This window comes from Haemaphysalis longicornis, unplaced genomic scaffold (assembly GCF_048455015.1).
Source record: "Haemaphysalis longicornis isolate Haplotype H1 unplaced genomic scaffold, Haemaphysalis longicornis Haplotype H1 scaffold_14, whole genome shotgun sequence".
NCBI lineage: Eukaryota > Metazoa > Arthropoda > Arachnida > Ixodida > Ixodidae > Haemaphysalis > Haemaphysalis longicornis.
Window position 1 is genome coordinate 32,891,159 of NW_027526245.1, and position 16,532 is coordinate 32,907,690.

The window sequence follows — 16,532 nt, forward strand, 5'->3', positions numbered from 1 at the left end:
CGTGTGCGCGGACTGTTTCCGAAGGCAGAAAACGCTTCACGATTGCTTGCTTTATCCATTTCTTGCGAACAAACGCGCAGAATCTACAAATTCAGCTCAGCGATCGTCGTAGTTGACCATGGTGCAAAAACTGTGGGCGGAGCGACGCCGACGACGCATCTCATGCGCGCATCGGGCCGTCTCAAATTCACGCGTACGACTAGTGGCGACAGTCGTAACGATCAGTCGCATGCGAATCGCGTGTACCAATCGTACATGTGTCCAGCGCTTAAAGGCATTTTGCGAACTGCCGGCCTTTGTTGAACTGGCGATCGCACTTCATGCCAGACGACTCCAAGTACTGCTCGAGCTGCCACTCGGACGGCACACGGATCTGTCCGAGATTTCTCTGCCAGCCCTCATTCAGTGATAAGAAGCCGCCTGGTATTATGTGATGACCAGGGGCTGTCGTCTTAAGGCGTTATAACACCAACACAGAAGAAAAACTTCGGCTGCTCCTCGCCGTAATGTGGGATTGCCGTGCATACAACGAGAACGCAGCCGGAGGAAACGCCGGCAAACCCTACGGCTTCAACTTCCGCTAGGCACGCTAGGTGGCAGCACACCGCAATGAAAGAGGCGGATTCTCAAGATGCACGTTCACTACGATCGTAATTTGAGTAACACTAGCTGGTATGTTTAGCCACTGCCTTTTGGGATTAAATTTCACTTCAGATAGATGAACCCTTATTACTAGCGTGCAATAATAGCCAGTCCCGCTATCATACCCTGCTTGAACATTTTCGGCGATGCAGCCTGCGTCGCCACTTCTGCAGTGTCGACCCCCATGAAACACAAGTTGTCTTGAAGACGTCTTGAAACAGCCTGAAACAGCTACAATCGTCTACCTCTACGTGAAGACATCTTGCAAACGTTTACCGCTAGCAGTTTCGAGAAGTTTACTTGTAAACGTGTAAAAGATGTCTTGCTGAGAACAACACAAGCATATGCTACACCAAGAGGTTTTAAAAATGTCGCTTCAGAGAGGTTTATCTGGAGACATGGTAAAGAAGTGTTACCCGAGCCTATTTGTTTGTTACGCGTCTTGAAACTTTGAAAACCACTCATGATAAATTTACTAGAAATGCTTTCCTTGACATTTGTGCTTAAATACGTCTGAACACGCCCCATCTCAAAACAAATTTAAACACACACATGCTCTACACTTCTATAGTAAAAAATCCCGACATCCATTCAGCAAGAAATCACCTCCATTTTTTATCTCTACTATGCTTTTTTAAAAACATCCAAGCCAGATTCTTTTTGTGATCCATTTTACCCGCCGTGGATCTTCAAATCTGCCGATTCAATGAAATCACTGCAGCTATTTTTTAGGTTTAGGCCTCGATTGTTGTAAATATTGTGCTGCTAAAACCACATTACTTTTATTTGCGCTATCTCTGGTCCTCCTCGCAATTCATGAATTGCACCGTATGCGGTACTGTGAGGGCTGGGCGTGGAGGCTGGGGCATTCAGGTGGCATGGCGAGGCGAATGGGAGTTATTTAAAGGAACGCATTTATTTGAACATTATACAACACGATTGACCACACCGGAGGCGGGCACAAATGAAGCACAAACAAGCAAGCATGTCCCAGACCTCGAATGGGCCTGGAGCTGCGTGGCGTGATGGCACTGAAGGTGATGCTAGTGATCCCCCAATGACTACAGCACATGTGGCTGGCTGCTCGCACCCCGCCCCACCAGTTTGGTTGACCACGTCTCGTGGACAGTAATATCCGCACATTGTCCACAACAGGCACAACACTCATACACGCGGGGGAAACACTGCCGCACGCTTCACTCGTGCACCAAGTCATCTAGGTGGCTAGACAGCCAATAAGCGCATTGTACCGTTTAAGCTGTGGCTGTACTGACTGCAGAGGTGAGTCTACACTGTCCTGCTTCCTTGCACTGGCAGTTTCATGCACACTGAAGCATGGTAAGGGCCTTAGCCTTGGCTTCGAGGTTCGTGAAAGGCGTGCCAGTTGTCCTTGGACAGGAGGTTGCCGACACCCTCTCAAACAGTCTCATGGAGCTGCATGTGGCACACAGTATGCCACAATTGCTACGCAGGAAGTCCTTGCTCGTCTTGTAACCAAATGCTGAATGGTCGGTGCTGCTGCAAAAACTTTCAGGCATGGGCTTTTGTCCAGCTGAAGTACATCGATGCCACTCACGAAGTGGTCAGCCAGGTGCGCCACAAGTTGTCCTTAATCTCTTATGGTACCACAGATGGCTCGAGTTGGGCGTTGGCTGCTGCACAGCTCGCGCCTGGTTGGCGCTGTTGACGGGCTTGGAACCTGTAGGTGGCTGGCTCACGAGCGTTCTTCCCTTTTTCTGTCCATGGACAAAGTTTTCGGCATGCTGGGCTTGCTGTTGGCTGGGCTGAAAGTAGTTGGCAGGTGGTTCACCAACGGTATGACCTCTTTCTGGCTGTTGAAGGAATTCTGTATGTGCTTGACTTCCTTTGTGAGAACTGGCCTGACAGAACTTGGTTTCGCCACCTACCCGTGTCGAGCATACGGCATCCGGGAGGCTCAGAAGGAAGCGGAGGGGCCACAGACGCCGTACTGTTTGAATGGAAGCTCGTAGCCTTTACTCGTTTTGAATTCGCACAGAAGCTGTAGAGTTAGCGGCTGCTTGGCTGCGATGAGCAAGGCACGGATGATGGCTTTGATTGTAGCTCATTACATTCCCCTTTAAAGCCATGGTTCATTAGGGCCCCCGAGTTTTCAGGAACTGCTTGCCTTCTCCATCGTACCGGTATGAGCGCCGACTGTAGGGCAACACGCTAGCAGGTAAACACGGAGCTTCCTATCAATGATATGGTCAAGATCATCGCTGTGGCAAGCAAAAACAGCTCTGTGTTCGGCCAATGTACCTTTTATAACTGCGTGCTGGCTGGGAGTGGGCTGGCTGCGAAGCGGGACGATGGAATATTGGGATGATGGCGCGGGAACACCGCGTCGGATGCGACGGTGTCATGCGACAGGGGCACTTCGTGAGGGCAATGTTTGGGCTACTAACACTTGCCATGGCGGCTGCTCTGGCAAAGGCAACGGATCATGTTGCAGGCAGTCTTTGGCAATGTGTCTGGCAAGGTTAAGTACCGTGGCTGGGTCTAGCGTCAAAGGCACCGCGGCGGACGAGGCAGAAGCCTTCGGTTCAACCGGGGGGCTAGCTTCATGCTGCTGCCGAATGTCGGCTTCCAGTCGCCGAATTATCTCTTCTTTGAAACCGGCTGTGTCCAGCTGTCGCCGTGCCAATTCTTTCCGTATGAGGTCGATGAATAGGCGCGACATTGTCACTGAGACGAGCCGCTCCCACACAATGCCCGGCATGATATGCCGCCGAGCCGGATACACGCAGGCGGTCACACACAAAACACAATCTTGCTGGAGCGTCCGCCAGCAAGCAAGCGCAGACGCGCACAAGGAGGCAAGCGAGTGAACGGTGCAAAACGCTTGGGCGAGGAAGACAAAATGGCGCACTGGTCCAACGGCGAAGGCCGGCTTAGTTACAGCGTTGGCGTACTTGCGTGGCTGCGTGGTTGCACATAGGCTCGGGCATCGACTGCGCAAGATGTGAGGGCTGGCGTGAAGGCTGGAGCATTGAAGAGGCATGGCGAGGCGAATCGGACTGCAATGTTTTGTGCAACTGTGGAGTTGAACCTGGTTGAACCACGCGCACTAACGAGCGCGTCGCAGACCTCGCTTGGGCTGGAGCTGCGCTGCGTCGGCGTAATAGCACTAAAGGTGGCGCTAGTGATTAGCTAGTGATTATGGCCTAGGCTGGCGTTCACAATTCACACATCAAGCAGCATCTTCCGGAGCTAAAAAAATGACCAGCTATGCACCCAACTGGGAACATTTGGGATAGCGAAAGTTATTTTCTACCAAAAAGGCTCGCTAGCGTTCAGCGAAGCAGACGACCCTATTCCACGTTTCTGGAAAATAACTCGTTGCTTCCTTGCTCCACACGGTGCCGAAGATAGGCAGAGTGCCCGATAACGCATGGGCAAAGTACCGAAGACTTAAAGAAGCATTTTGACAGGCGAAACTCCAATTGATTCAATCCAAAATTGTAGAACCGAACCGCTGCAAACTTCAAAAAGCGCGCGCTGAGTGCTCACTCAAAAAAAAAGATAAAAAGCCGTTAAACATTGTAATAAAGGAGTAATTTGTTGGATTTAAAAAAAGCTTGGCTTATAAAACGTTTTTTGCTTTTTATTAAGCGAAAATATTTTACTTTTTAGTTTATGCATTTGTGGTAGTAGTTTTCAGCACCACCAGGGCACCAGGGGTTCCTCTGTCGCTTCAATTCAAATTTCAAACATAACAACAACCGTTGCTCGCGTTTGTCGTTCTTAAAAGTTGCTTTTGCGTTTGTAAGGTCGTTTGCGCAAAAAAAAAAAATGCTTTTGAGAGAGTAGATAGGTAAATGGTGTTTTAAATGCATCTCCAAAATACCTTGCTCAAGCCTTTGTATGCGTGAAGACTGCCACGGTTCCCCAAGCGTCCGGAAACGACTCGGCACGAACAAAGGTGAGTAGCTACTAGCGTGATAAGTAGTAGCAGAGTTTCTTGCGGTCGTCGTTAATGAGCTATCACTGCACAGTACCGTAGTTTGGCGAATTCTGTGCGCAGCACACGCCGGTGCCCAGCACCACAATTTGTGAAGAAGTACACGCTTGGGCTTGCAAACTTTTGGCATTACCTTTCTCGTTAAAGAAAACTGTTGAAATGGTACAAGCAGTACAACGAATGCACAGGCTATCAGCCGAGCTCGCGCTGAGCCTTTATGGACTAGTGATGCACAAAACTTTCATAAATTTCGGTGATGTCACAGCACAACGATGGAGTGCAATGTAAATACCCTATTAAGGCAAAATGGGGGGGGAGCAACTGTACTTTTTTTTTATAGTTGGCGCCTTTCATGCTGTAACCCCGTTTTTCTTGTTTTTCGCTCACATTCTAAGATTATATATGACGCACTGGCCGAGAAGAAATAATAGTAAAAAAAAGCGTCTGAGAACACGTTGAGAGGACAGAGTTGTAGTTTCTTCCAGGCTCCACTCATTGTCTGTTGTCACTGCTACCAAGATGACACTAACAAAAAAAAAAGCAAGAAGTTTGCAGTAAGTCCGCATGTACACCCGCCCAATTTTTTACCAATATCACCGGAGCGTCGACCGTTCCGTCAATCAGCGCCGTATGATGGGGTGATACGACAAACTCGGCGGGAGTAACCGCATGCGCACTAAGCGAAGGTCACTGCTGCCGTCGTCTGCTAGGCTGTTCCAAGAGCCGACAGCCACCACATACTGACGTTACCACTCGCTTTCACTTGCCCTCTCCGCCCCGTTAACGGCGGGTTGGAGGGCAGTGTGATAAGCGAATAAAAAAAATCGGGGGTGGTTGTCTACTCTTGGAACAGCCGACCAGAAGACGATAGCAGCGGCCTTTGCTTAATGCGCATGCGATTACTCTCGTCGAGTTTGTCGTATCGCTCCATCATACGGCGCTGATCGAGGGAACGGTCGACGCTACCGTGATATTGGTAAAAAATTGGGCGGGTGTACGCAATGTTTCTCACAGATTCCGGAAAATAGCCAGTAGATAACGCATGTGACTACAGAGACTGAATCAGAAATCGTTTGTAAGGTCCCTTTGATGTGATAAAATCCTACATAGGTCAGTGCGTTTAAGAGCACAGTTTAGCGTATGGACATTACAAATACTAGACAGTTGTTGCGCATTATGGTGCGTCCGAAAACTAAAACTCAACAATACAATAATCCTACTCATAACTCCAAAGAAAACAATGGAAATGACGGAGGAATATTCGTTATTCTGAACACAAATTGTTGGAGTTAATACACCATCTGTTTCCAAAAACCCGTATGAAATGCATGTCGTGCGATTTTGTAATCTGGACCAAAAATAAAGCTGGAGTGGGGCCAATTTAAGACAATTTGCATTGCCACTGACCGTTACCATATCTCCATGCTGCATTTATTGTTGATGTGATCAGTTGTCTTCATATATTCATGATGGGCATATTTAGTAAATTTCTGTCTGAGCTAAAAATGAAGCTAATAGACTGCACATTTGCCTTACTACTTGTTCCATTTTAGTTGTCTCCTGTCACATAAAACAGTATGACAAAAGGAGAATGGCATATTATCTAGCTGCAAACGTTTGTTTATGGAGAAAGTTTGCAATGGTATTGCTAGTGTCTGACATATTTTAGTTTTCTTCTGCTAACTCACATTTGAGTTATGAGTAGTACCAGACCTTCCCAAAATATTGTGTGCATGTTCAAGGCACTGCCCTAGAGTTTTATTCATTCCAAGCCTTTCACTGTAGCAGGTTTGAGATTTTTGAATAAAATAAGCTCATTCACAGGCAAAGGCCGGTGACTGAGCTTTTGACTTCTTTTTTGTCCTTGTGCAGTAGGATATTTTCATGTTAGAGTAGTAAAACCCCTCTGCATCCTTGTTTACCTCAAGATAAGTTTTGCTTACCTTAAGTTTCAAACTGCTTTAATTCTCAGTGCTTTAGTTGTGTACACTTTATTATCTCGCATTTTTGCCGGCATCTGGTCGGTGCGTTCAGGGCGCCTTTTCAAGCCCTGGATGTCAACAAAGCTGCCAAGGAGGTGTCGCTGATCAACCTGTCCATGTGTGAGTAGGCCAAGCCGCGCTTGCACAGGGTCAATTAGGACGTTTCTCATTTACAGAAGGTAACCACTTTTTGTGTATAGCTGATGTTGCAATTGGAATTTTCCTTGCAGACCCATGATGTGTTTACAGTGCAATTAACCGGTTATGCTGGGTGCATCAGGTTTTGGCAGGATGTGGTATGCACTTTGTGTGCACTAAATGAGAGAGAAGCTGTGCAATTTGTGCTCACTGCCCTTCATGTTACCGCTTTGCATAGAGCTGCCCTTGTGTCTAGTTTTCTTGTCTTCAGGTTTCACCTAGGAATATTTATAACTACGTTCATTGGGTTGTCCTAGGTTGTTATATGTAGTCTAGAGTGGCTTAAAGGGGCGTCAAAATGATGTTAGGGCAGGAGATGACAAAGGCTTCAATTTCAGCGTCGTACCTGGGAGATCAAGTGGTTGCTGTTTAGCCAGCTGCAGGGCAATTCGACGGGCTTGCAAACCTCAGAGCTTTGTCACTTGTGGCTTAGCAATGTTTATCACACCGTTATATCCTATTTCCTAAGGTAAATGTGTGTTTTCCCCTTCCGAACTGCTATTTGCACCTATTGGTCCAGTAATCATAAAATGTCCCAGGTGGTGGCCTCTGGATGGGAGGGCCCTGGTTGGTCTCCTGCTCTGGTGGCCGAGGTGCAACTGGAAATCCTGGGCAAGCGCAGCAAACAACAGACGGCCCCACTGTGGGCAGCTCAGCTGGCCTGGGCCATCATCCGAGATGACCTGAAGGGCCACACCCTGGCCTATTCGGGCGGCTCTGTGCGGCAGCGACAGGGCTTGGCCTCAGCAGGCGCCATGCTAGGGGAGGTCACCCGGCAGGCGCTGCTGTAGTGTGCTGTATCCTCAGCCACAGCCGAGCTGGTGGGTGTCAGCCTGGACCTGACCCCAGCGCTGTGCCCTGCAATGCTACTCCCGGGTTGCCCTGCTGTGCATCCGGAGGGCGACTTGTGCTCACTCGTGGTGCATGGAGTGCTGTATCGGGGCGCCTGGCTGCGGCCGCAGTGGGATCCCAGACACAGGGAGCTCAAGGGCAACGAACCAGTGATGTGATATCTGCGCCGAACCGTGCCGAAAGGTAAATCCTGCTACATCCTTCTTCATTTCAAGCAATCTGCGCCAATCTTGTGCCGAAGCTTCGTTTCGCCGGGTTTCCGCAATGTGTTGGCTCTGGTGGGAGGAGTTCTTTACGCCACGGGCGTTGAAGGCATCTTTTACGTAAAATGAAGTGGAAGGAAGTTTTTACATAAAATGTGCTGAGTGCCTTCTTCACGACTGCCTTTCATTTTGCAGAGCCTGCGCTTCTTAAGCCCACAGCTGAGGAAAGAAAAGTCCTCTAGAGCTCATTTTAGGGTGCTGCAAGTGATCTAACCGATGAATTGACTTTGATGGATGAATACATGCTCGTCCAGCTTGAACATGTTGATCAGATCCGTCTACACGAATTAACGAGTATTGGCAGCAGAGTTTTGAGAAGAAGGAGGCTAACAACAAAACCAAATTCCCTCTCTTGGCTTGGCTAGTGAAGGCATTGCTGTGCATTCCACATAGAAAAGCGGTTGGGGAAATGGGCTTCAATAAGAACTGCCGGCACCTTAATGAAAGGGCTCAGTGTGCGATACAAACTGTTCATGGCATCAGGCACATTGTTTCGTTCTTCAAGCGCTTTGACGGAGATGCAAGTCACTTCAATGTGACACCAGAGGTTTTGAGAGCAGTACAAACATCGAGCAAAGACTGCCAAGAGCGCATTGTGGCTGAAAAGCTCAGGCAGCTAAGCAGTGGTGTCTTGACCCAGCCAAGGCTGGTCCTAGTCATGATGCCCGAGACAGGCTCCAGCAAGAAGTGGAGGCCACAAAAATAACATGGTGGCGAATACGGAGCATCTAATTAGCCTCGACATAAAGTCCAAGAGCTGCAGGTATGTCGAAAGTGGGCAGTCTCTTTTACCTGAGGGTAAAGCTAGAATGGTGGCAGCACTGGACAAAATGGCACAAAAAACAACTTTGGACCTGTCACGATAGTTCTACTTTCATGCATATTTAACCAGAGAAACGTGGGTTTAGCGCAAGTGTCTGTTTTGTTTCGTTACATTTTCTGCTTACTTAAACAAGCTCAAAGGTGTTTTCAGGGAATCTTGTCATATTGTGTTTTATTGCCATGTAGTCGTTTTAGCTTCAGGATGTTGTTTTCGTGTACATCAAACTGTCCACTAAGTGACTGTGTTTCGTTCATTCTGGTTTCATGAAAAGTTCTGTAGCCTACCGAATTGAATGCTACCCCGATAGTCGTTTTTTAAATGAAAGCCAAGTTCCTTCATGATCTGTTGGCTCATGTGGTGTATGTACACATCGCATGAACTCTTTTGGTGCTTGTCCTGAGGCATTTCATAGTCACTGCTAAAAGACGTCTGTGCGGCAGAAACTCGTCTGTACCGAAGGCATTTTACTTGTTTAAACATTTCTGTGTGCCCAGGATGCTGCTTTTGGGGCTCCTCTTAGTTGTTTTCCTCCCCTTCCAGCAGCTCTCAGCCGTCCTGTGCCCCATGTGGGTTCCAAGCAGAGAAACACCACCTGGAGGTGGCTGACAGCCCTGCCTGCTGGCCATGGAGAGTGGCCAGATTTAACAACAGGGAGGCGAGCTGCTGGCCTCACGGCGGAATCTTCGGCTGCTGGACCAGCTGCTGTTGCTGCCGGGCTGTGCCAGGGAGCAGGACAAAGTCCACAAGGTCCTGGGCTCCTACCTGGATGCCTCAGGAGTCATCCCCACGCCTCGCCTCCCAGCCCGGTTGATTTGGAACAACATTGAGGAACTGAGGGTTTGTTTGATTGTTACCTTCTCTTGTGCATGTGTGTGTGCGTCTTTTTTAATACCCCTTTTTAAGCGTCACTGAAGTGATTTGTAAATATTGCAGGAATACTAGTGCGAATTGTAGTCTGGAGTCTCTAGGCCATATTTTCACCACTCGCGGCATTTACGTGAATTTATTCGGTAGAAATAATCAATTAAAAAATGCGGCCTTCCTCCGCATCCTTCTTGCTGATTTCCTGACATTTTGTGTGACATCAAAACTAGATGGTTTGGCTGCACTACTGTGCGGCTCGCCGACCCTCCGACAGAGTCAGTCGGTCCAGCGTATAGTCTTCTGGCCGCCAGCGGGTCGTCTTAATTTGTTTGCTCAGTTGAAACTAAATCATGACCTGTTTGTGCCTGGAAATATCTGCCTTTAGTTTGTTAGTTTGTAGACTGTATTCTGTTTTAACTCACTCCACACATGCGACGCTCCGCTGACTGGTATGCTAGTGAAAAAAATCAAAGGCCAATTGAAGGTGGGAGAAGCTTTATCAAAGTTAATAAATGTACAAAAAAGAAAACTGCACATAAAACAAGGACACAAGAGAAGACAAATAGACACATAGGGTGCAGACTAGCAAGTGATTTTTTATTTTAGTGAAAAACACATCATGAAGGAAACTGCGGTAACCTAGGGCACAGAACAAAGGTAAACAACCAAAACCACAGCCAAAAGACTGAGCGCAACACGGGGGGCAAAGAACCCTACACTAGGCATGTGCAATCGCTTCGCACATAAACAAACAAGGTGAGTGCCGGGGTAGTCCAAGGACACTAAAAATCACCCCCAAGAGTCCCGTTATGATACGCGATCTCGGTGCTTAGTAGGGACACTGACGGTGAACTGACGCAATCTTCGCCTTGATTTTCAGAATCGCGTACGCTTCAAAAATCTCCTTGCTGCACGCACCCCTGTAACGCTTTGTCACTTTGCATGCTTTGAGGCGTGGCGCACAGCCTTTGCAGTCTTTACAGTTGGTGGCCAGGTTGCTGCCGGTAAAAGTGCGGAGGCTGTCGGCGTGTACCCTGAGTAAATCATTAATGCATCAGCCCATTTGGCCAATGTACGATCACCCACAAGACAAGGGTGTTTCGTAGACGACGCAGCTTGACAGTTAAAAAAGCAAGGCTAAAACGGGGGCTAGTTGGTTATACATCTTCTTAAACCGCGCTGTTCTAAAACTTAGACAAGGGAAGAGCACACAAGGACGGGGCAAAGCGCGAGTCCCGTCCTTGTGTGCTCTTCCCTTGTCTAAGTTTTAAAACCGCGCGGTTCAAGAAGAGTTAACAAAGCGCTTCTCGTGTCTTTTCCGGCACCCCGCATGTCTATTTTCTTCAGAGTTTACACGCTTACACAACTTGTGTAGCTTGTTAGGTGCCGAAAAAACAACACGAACCCCCACCTTTTCCTTAGCTTTCTTGATCCTGTACCCAACATTGTGGACGTAAGATAAAACGGCCATCTTGTCGCCCTTGTCCCGTTCGCACCTCGTCTTCTTGGGGCGTGACTCGACAAGAAGCTTCTTGCCAACTGCCAAGATAAGGTCGCAAGGAAACCCTGCTTCCTTCAGTCGCTCCACCTGTGAACAGAAACTTGCCTCAGCTTGGTGTGTGCACGAGCGCTGCAGCGCATTCCCGAGAGCTGACGTGAAGTGAAGCAGTCCTTTTTGGATCGAGGGGAATAGATCCAACACACATGGTCACAGTTCACCTTGGGCTCCATATCCAAAAACTGCATCAATCCCCCGACCGGTGCTTCTATTGTTTACGAAAAGACATTGAGGGTGGAGCGAAAGAGTTCAAAACACTTCTTCAACTTGATGTGTAGTGCCCTCTGGATTGAGCTGCTACAGCACTAGGAAGTCGTCAACGAAGCGGAAAATCTTAATGACGTTAGTGCGGAGCAACGGAAGCAACTGATGAAGTTGTCGAAACGTGCGAGTAGGAGGTGACTGAATATTGGGGCAAGACACGACCCTATACGTACGCTGTCTTTAGGAACATAGGAACGACTGCACACCCCTTGAATTGGCTCAGCTCTGGTTGGGCCGCTGGCACCGTCGCAGAGTCACAACCGCCGGTTGTGCCAAATCTTTCATACGGAGGCCCGAAGGATTTGGCACAACCGGCGGTTGTGACTCTGCGACGGTGCCAGCGGCCCAACCAGAGCTGAGCCAATTCAAGGGGTGTGCAGTCGTTCCTATGTTCCTAAAGACAGCGTACGTATAGGGTCGTGTCTTGCCCCAATATTCAGTCACCTCCTACTCGCACGTTTCGACAACTTCATCAGTTGCTTCCGTTGCTCCGCACTAACGTCATTAAGATTTTCCGCTTCGTTGACGACTTCCTAGTGCTGTAGCAGCTCAATCCAGAGGGCACTACACATCAAGTTGAAGAAGTGTTTTGAACTCTTTCGCTCCACCCTCAATGTCTTTTCGTAAACAATAGAAGCACCGGTCGGGGGATTGATGCAGTTTTTGGATATGGAGCCCAAGGTGAACTGTGACCATGTGTGTTGGATCTATTCCCCTCGATCCAAAAAGGACTGCTTCACTTCACGTCAGCTCTCGGGAATGCGCTGCAGCGCTCGTGCACACACCAAGCTGAGGCAAGTTTCTGTTCACAGGTGGAGCGACTGAAGGAAGCAGGGTTTCCTTGCGACCTTATCTTGGCAGTTGGCAAGAAGCTTCTTGTCGAGTCACGCCCCAAGAAGACGAGGTGCGAACGGGACAAGGGCGACAAGATGGCCGTTTTATCTTACGTCCACAATGTTGGGTACAGGATCAAGAAAGCTAGGGAAAAGGTGGGGGTTAGTGTTGTTTTTTCGGCACCTAACAAGCTACACAAGTTGTGTAAGCATGTAAACACCGAAGAAAATAGACATGCGGGGTGCTGGAAAAGACATGAGAAGTGCTTTTTTAACTTTCAAGCATGCGTCGTCTACAAAACCCCCTTGTCCAGTGGATGATCACACCATTGGCTAAACGGGCCGATGCATTAATGATCGACTGAGGGTACACGCCGACAGCCTCCGCACTTTTACTGGCAGCAACCTGGCCACCCACTGTAAAGAACTGCAAAGGCTGTGCGCCACGCCTCGAAGCACGCGAATTTACAAAGCATTACAGGGGTGTGCGCAGGAGGGAGATTTTTGCAGTACGCGATTCTGAAAAAAAGGCGAAGATTGCGTTTTGTGACTGGACTTTTGGGTGTGATTTGGTTGTTCATCTTAGTCCTGTGCCCTAGGTTATCGCACATGTGTAGATCGCAGTTTCCTTCATGATGTGTTTTTCACTCAAATAAAAAATCACTTGCTAGTCTGCGCCCTGTGTGTCTAGTCGTCTTCTCTCGTGTCCTCGTTTTAATCGCAGTTTTCTTTTTCGGAATGTACCAACTATCCCAAGCTTGCATTCTATTCTACTTAATATAGGTACTAAGAAAATAAGGTCAACTGAAACTTGCTATACAGGGAAAAATCAGGGTGCATGAAGCGCTTTTTTGTGCTGGGTGAACTAGCACAGCAGTCACCAGCACGATCACACATCTATGAACGCTTTTCTGCTAAAGGAATGCAGTCACTAAAGGTGAGGTATTTGTGAAAATTTGAGGGATGCTTACTGCAGAAGCGCTATTCAAGAAATAGTCGTCCGGGCTGCTTGGAATGCCGAACCTAGATAAAAATGTGAACTGGGTATGCATTATATACATTATACTTATGCCCTTGCCGACACTGGCTTATGGCGGAGTGATCTGGAGCACTAGGTATATTGTTATGCAATTCGCAAGCTCAAATCCCATAGCACTAAGTGGTTTATTTGTTTTTGGGCGGTATTTTCTATACTAAATTCACAATTTTGCGCTGTTTCTGTAAATCTGGCAAAACTTTGTCGTTTCTGTAAACCTAGCAAAACTTAAGGGTGTGCAAATTATGCGAGTAAATACGGTATTTTACAGAACCGAAACAAACTGGTTTGAATTCTAATCTTGGACATTGTCCAATTACGTAGTAACTTGTATGAACGTCACTGCTTTAGTTGCTGTGGCTGCCTAAGACCGCGCATGGCAGTTTTTCCCCTTTCAGGCCTCATAAAATAAATACCGCCTTATCGACAGGATAAATGATGAAAAGTGTGTTTATTTGAGCCATTATACGCAGTTCAAACAAAAAAGACAGGAGCTTGACAAATTCACTTCGGTGTCCTTTTAATACCCTACAACCCGCCGTCAGTGGCTAAGGCGTTCAGCTGAGCCTGAGGTCGCAGGTTCGCTTCTCAATTGTGGTGGCCGCTTTTCTGATGGAGGTCGAAAGCAAAAACGCCCTTGTGCTCGAGATCCCGTGCAGGTGGTCAAAATGTTAATCTGGGGCCCTCCACTATGGCGCACCTCATCGCCTGTGTAGCGTAACATAATACCCCCTTGTGCCTTTGTCTCCTCTCTATCTGCCTGTCATGCCCTCACCCACTCCCCACACGAGTGGACATACTGGTGTCCATCCCTAGGTGTGACAATTTACAGCTGCTGGTGCACATTCCTTTCTGCCTTCCTGGAAATTCATTCATTTTGGTAAAGGATAAAAATTACTGCAGCCTTAATTCTTATACTTGCTTTCTGGCACCTATACCCATCAATAATACAGTCGAACCCCACTACAACGAACTCCGCTTCAACGAAATTTCCGTTTCGACGAAAAATTTCCAATTCCCCATCAGTTAGCCAGAGAAGTCAGTGCAACACAGTCCTCGCCCCAACGAACCATTTGTCTAGCTTGCTTTCGCATCAACGAAATTTAATAAGTAGCTGTCTGTCTGATACCTTTCACTGCTCACTACTGGTACACATTGTAAGTGACACAGTGCCTTGTGTTCTACCCAGGCATCTTGCTGGCACGGGCAACACGGCTGGAGGCAAGAAGCAAGGACACTCAGCCTCATGGGAACAAGCCAGACTGCTGATGACTGCCACATGAAGCTATCATCCCTGTTTACAAGTATATAGCGGGTTGACGGTTACCTTTTTTTGTGAGAGCTTTCTCCTGTAATTCCTTCTACTTTAATGCATATACCTAATGTTGCACTACAAATAAAGCTTGGTTTTCAAAAGATTACAGATTGATTTATCATTTTGTACACAGGACACAAAACATGTGAAATGAGACCTAGCTGGCATGAAGCAACTCTATTCTTGTGAGTTTATGCGAATACCCCCTATTTATGTTGTGCTAACATCACCTTCAGTTGTGCTGCCCGCTTGATGCTTTCTCTGTTCACACAGGCCGGTTGTGGATGTTGCTGCCAGCTGTCAACAATTAACACACCCTGTGGTTGCTTCCAGAACACTCGGCAATGACCAGCCCTTCTCCGATTAAGTATCTTTTAAACTGCGTGCCAGTTTAAGCAAAGATATTTATTCGGAGAACAGCGGGCAGTCGAGTCGGTGTTCCAAAAGCAGCTGCTGGGTGCGTCAGTTGTGGGGACAGCTCGTAGCGATATTTCAGGCTAGCCTGTGTGTACAGAGAAAGAATTTAGTGGGTGCCACGAAGGAGCCCCTGAGTAAACGCGGATAACGTAATTCCTGATACCTCTTGAAAAGGTCTTAAAACTCCTTGAGAAGAAGTTGTATAGACGTCAACAAGAAGGTGCTGAGACATCCTACCAGAAGTCCTGTAGATGTCTTGCAAGCACCCAGATAGACGGCTATAAGCGTCGCGTTAGCACAGCTACAAGACTTCTTCAGGACGGCTTTTATAAATAACTTCTTCGCCAAGATGTCTCTAAGCAGTTCGAATCGTCTTGTGTAGATGTCTTTTAGATTTACAATAGCCCTTTTTGCGTTTCATGGGGGCCGTCCCATTCCCGCCGCTCACAAGCTCGCTGTTATAGGCAGCAATAACAGCGTTTTATAACACCCCATAGAGTTCGAAATTTCACTTCAAGCACGCACCGCGCCTCATACTCAAGGCCGGCGCACGGCGAATTCGCGGGCACCACGTTGTTTTTGATGAACTCCCGTCTGTCGAGTCAGTCGCGCAACTTCCCGCGCGCAGCAGATCAGCCACCACCATACCAAAATCACGGTAGAAATCAGCGAAGAGCACCCTGCCTGAAACACGAGCAACTGCTTCGCCCGGCGGCCATGTTTTCCAACCTTCACCACTGCAAGATGGCGGCGCCCAGTAATGTCATTCCGGAGAAACGGCCATCGCCTCCTCTATTTTCCTGGAAAGTCAGAAGGCTTTCCAGGAAATTACCTGCCACTACCGCCTCTCTCGCCGGCGCTACCCTCCACCCCATTGGTCACTCTGTATCGCCAATCGAAACGGTACTGGCGCCTTCTAGAAACCAACACCCTCCCCTGTCGCGTCAGACTACGTGCAATTTATCCATCTGTATTTCCCTCTCCCCAATGTCCCGACTGTGGATCGAGCCCACGAAACAGTTGCTCATATAATTTGACAATGCCCTCAAAAACTCATTCCCTCTCATCTCTTGTGTGGAGCACTGGGAGGCAGCGTTAGGCAGCTCGGATCCGCGGGTCCAGCAGGACTCGGTGAACGAGCAGCGCAGGTCACCGGCGCCCTCCAAGCGCTCGTCACCACTCGTCGTTGACCCAACGGCTCCAGAATAAAGTTCTTTCTCGTTCTTCTCTCTCTCCTGTATTTTTACGATGCCAAACGCATCAGCCCGTTCCGCCAATCAACCAACCCCTCTCCTACTCCGACCACTCTCCCCCAAACGGTACCCTTCCCAGCGCTTCAGTCATGTGACCAGTTCAGCTTGGGGCGACGCGTGGTGGAGAGCGACAACGTAGGCAAAACATGCTCCACCGCGGCTATGGTGGCTAGCCACCATACCGCGGCTACAGTGTACTAGAAGGGTACCGCGGCTCTAAGCTTTCTAGCGCTGGCGCGAGCTCCATTAC

The 16,532-nt window shown here is 48.3% G+C and overlaps 1 protein-coding gene and 1 long non-coding RNA gene across 3 annotated transcripts in view; one reads left to right on the forward strand and one right to left on the reverse strand.

Annotated features, from left to right (window-relative positions):
• Positions 1-16,532, reverse strand: part of LOC144165032 (uncharacterized) — a 108,890-nt gene that overhangs the window by 21,467 nt on the left and 70,891 nt on the right. The gene's annotated exons all lie outside the window — the stretch shown is intronic.
• Positions 4,390-14,718, forward strand: LOC144165241 (uncharacterized). Of its 2 annotated transcripts, none has more exons than XR_013321417.1 (5): positions 4,390-4,585; positions 6,659-6,726; positions 7,344-7,839; positions 9,283-9,579; positions 14,487-14,718. It is a non-coding gene; the product is annotated as an uncharacterized LOC144165241 (long non-coding RNA). The 2 variants fall into 2 exon arrangements; XR_013321418.1 differs by having other exon boundaries at positions 9,286-9,579.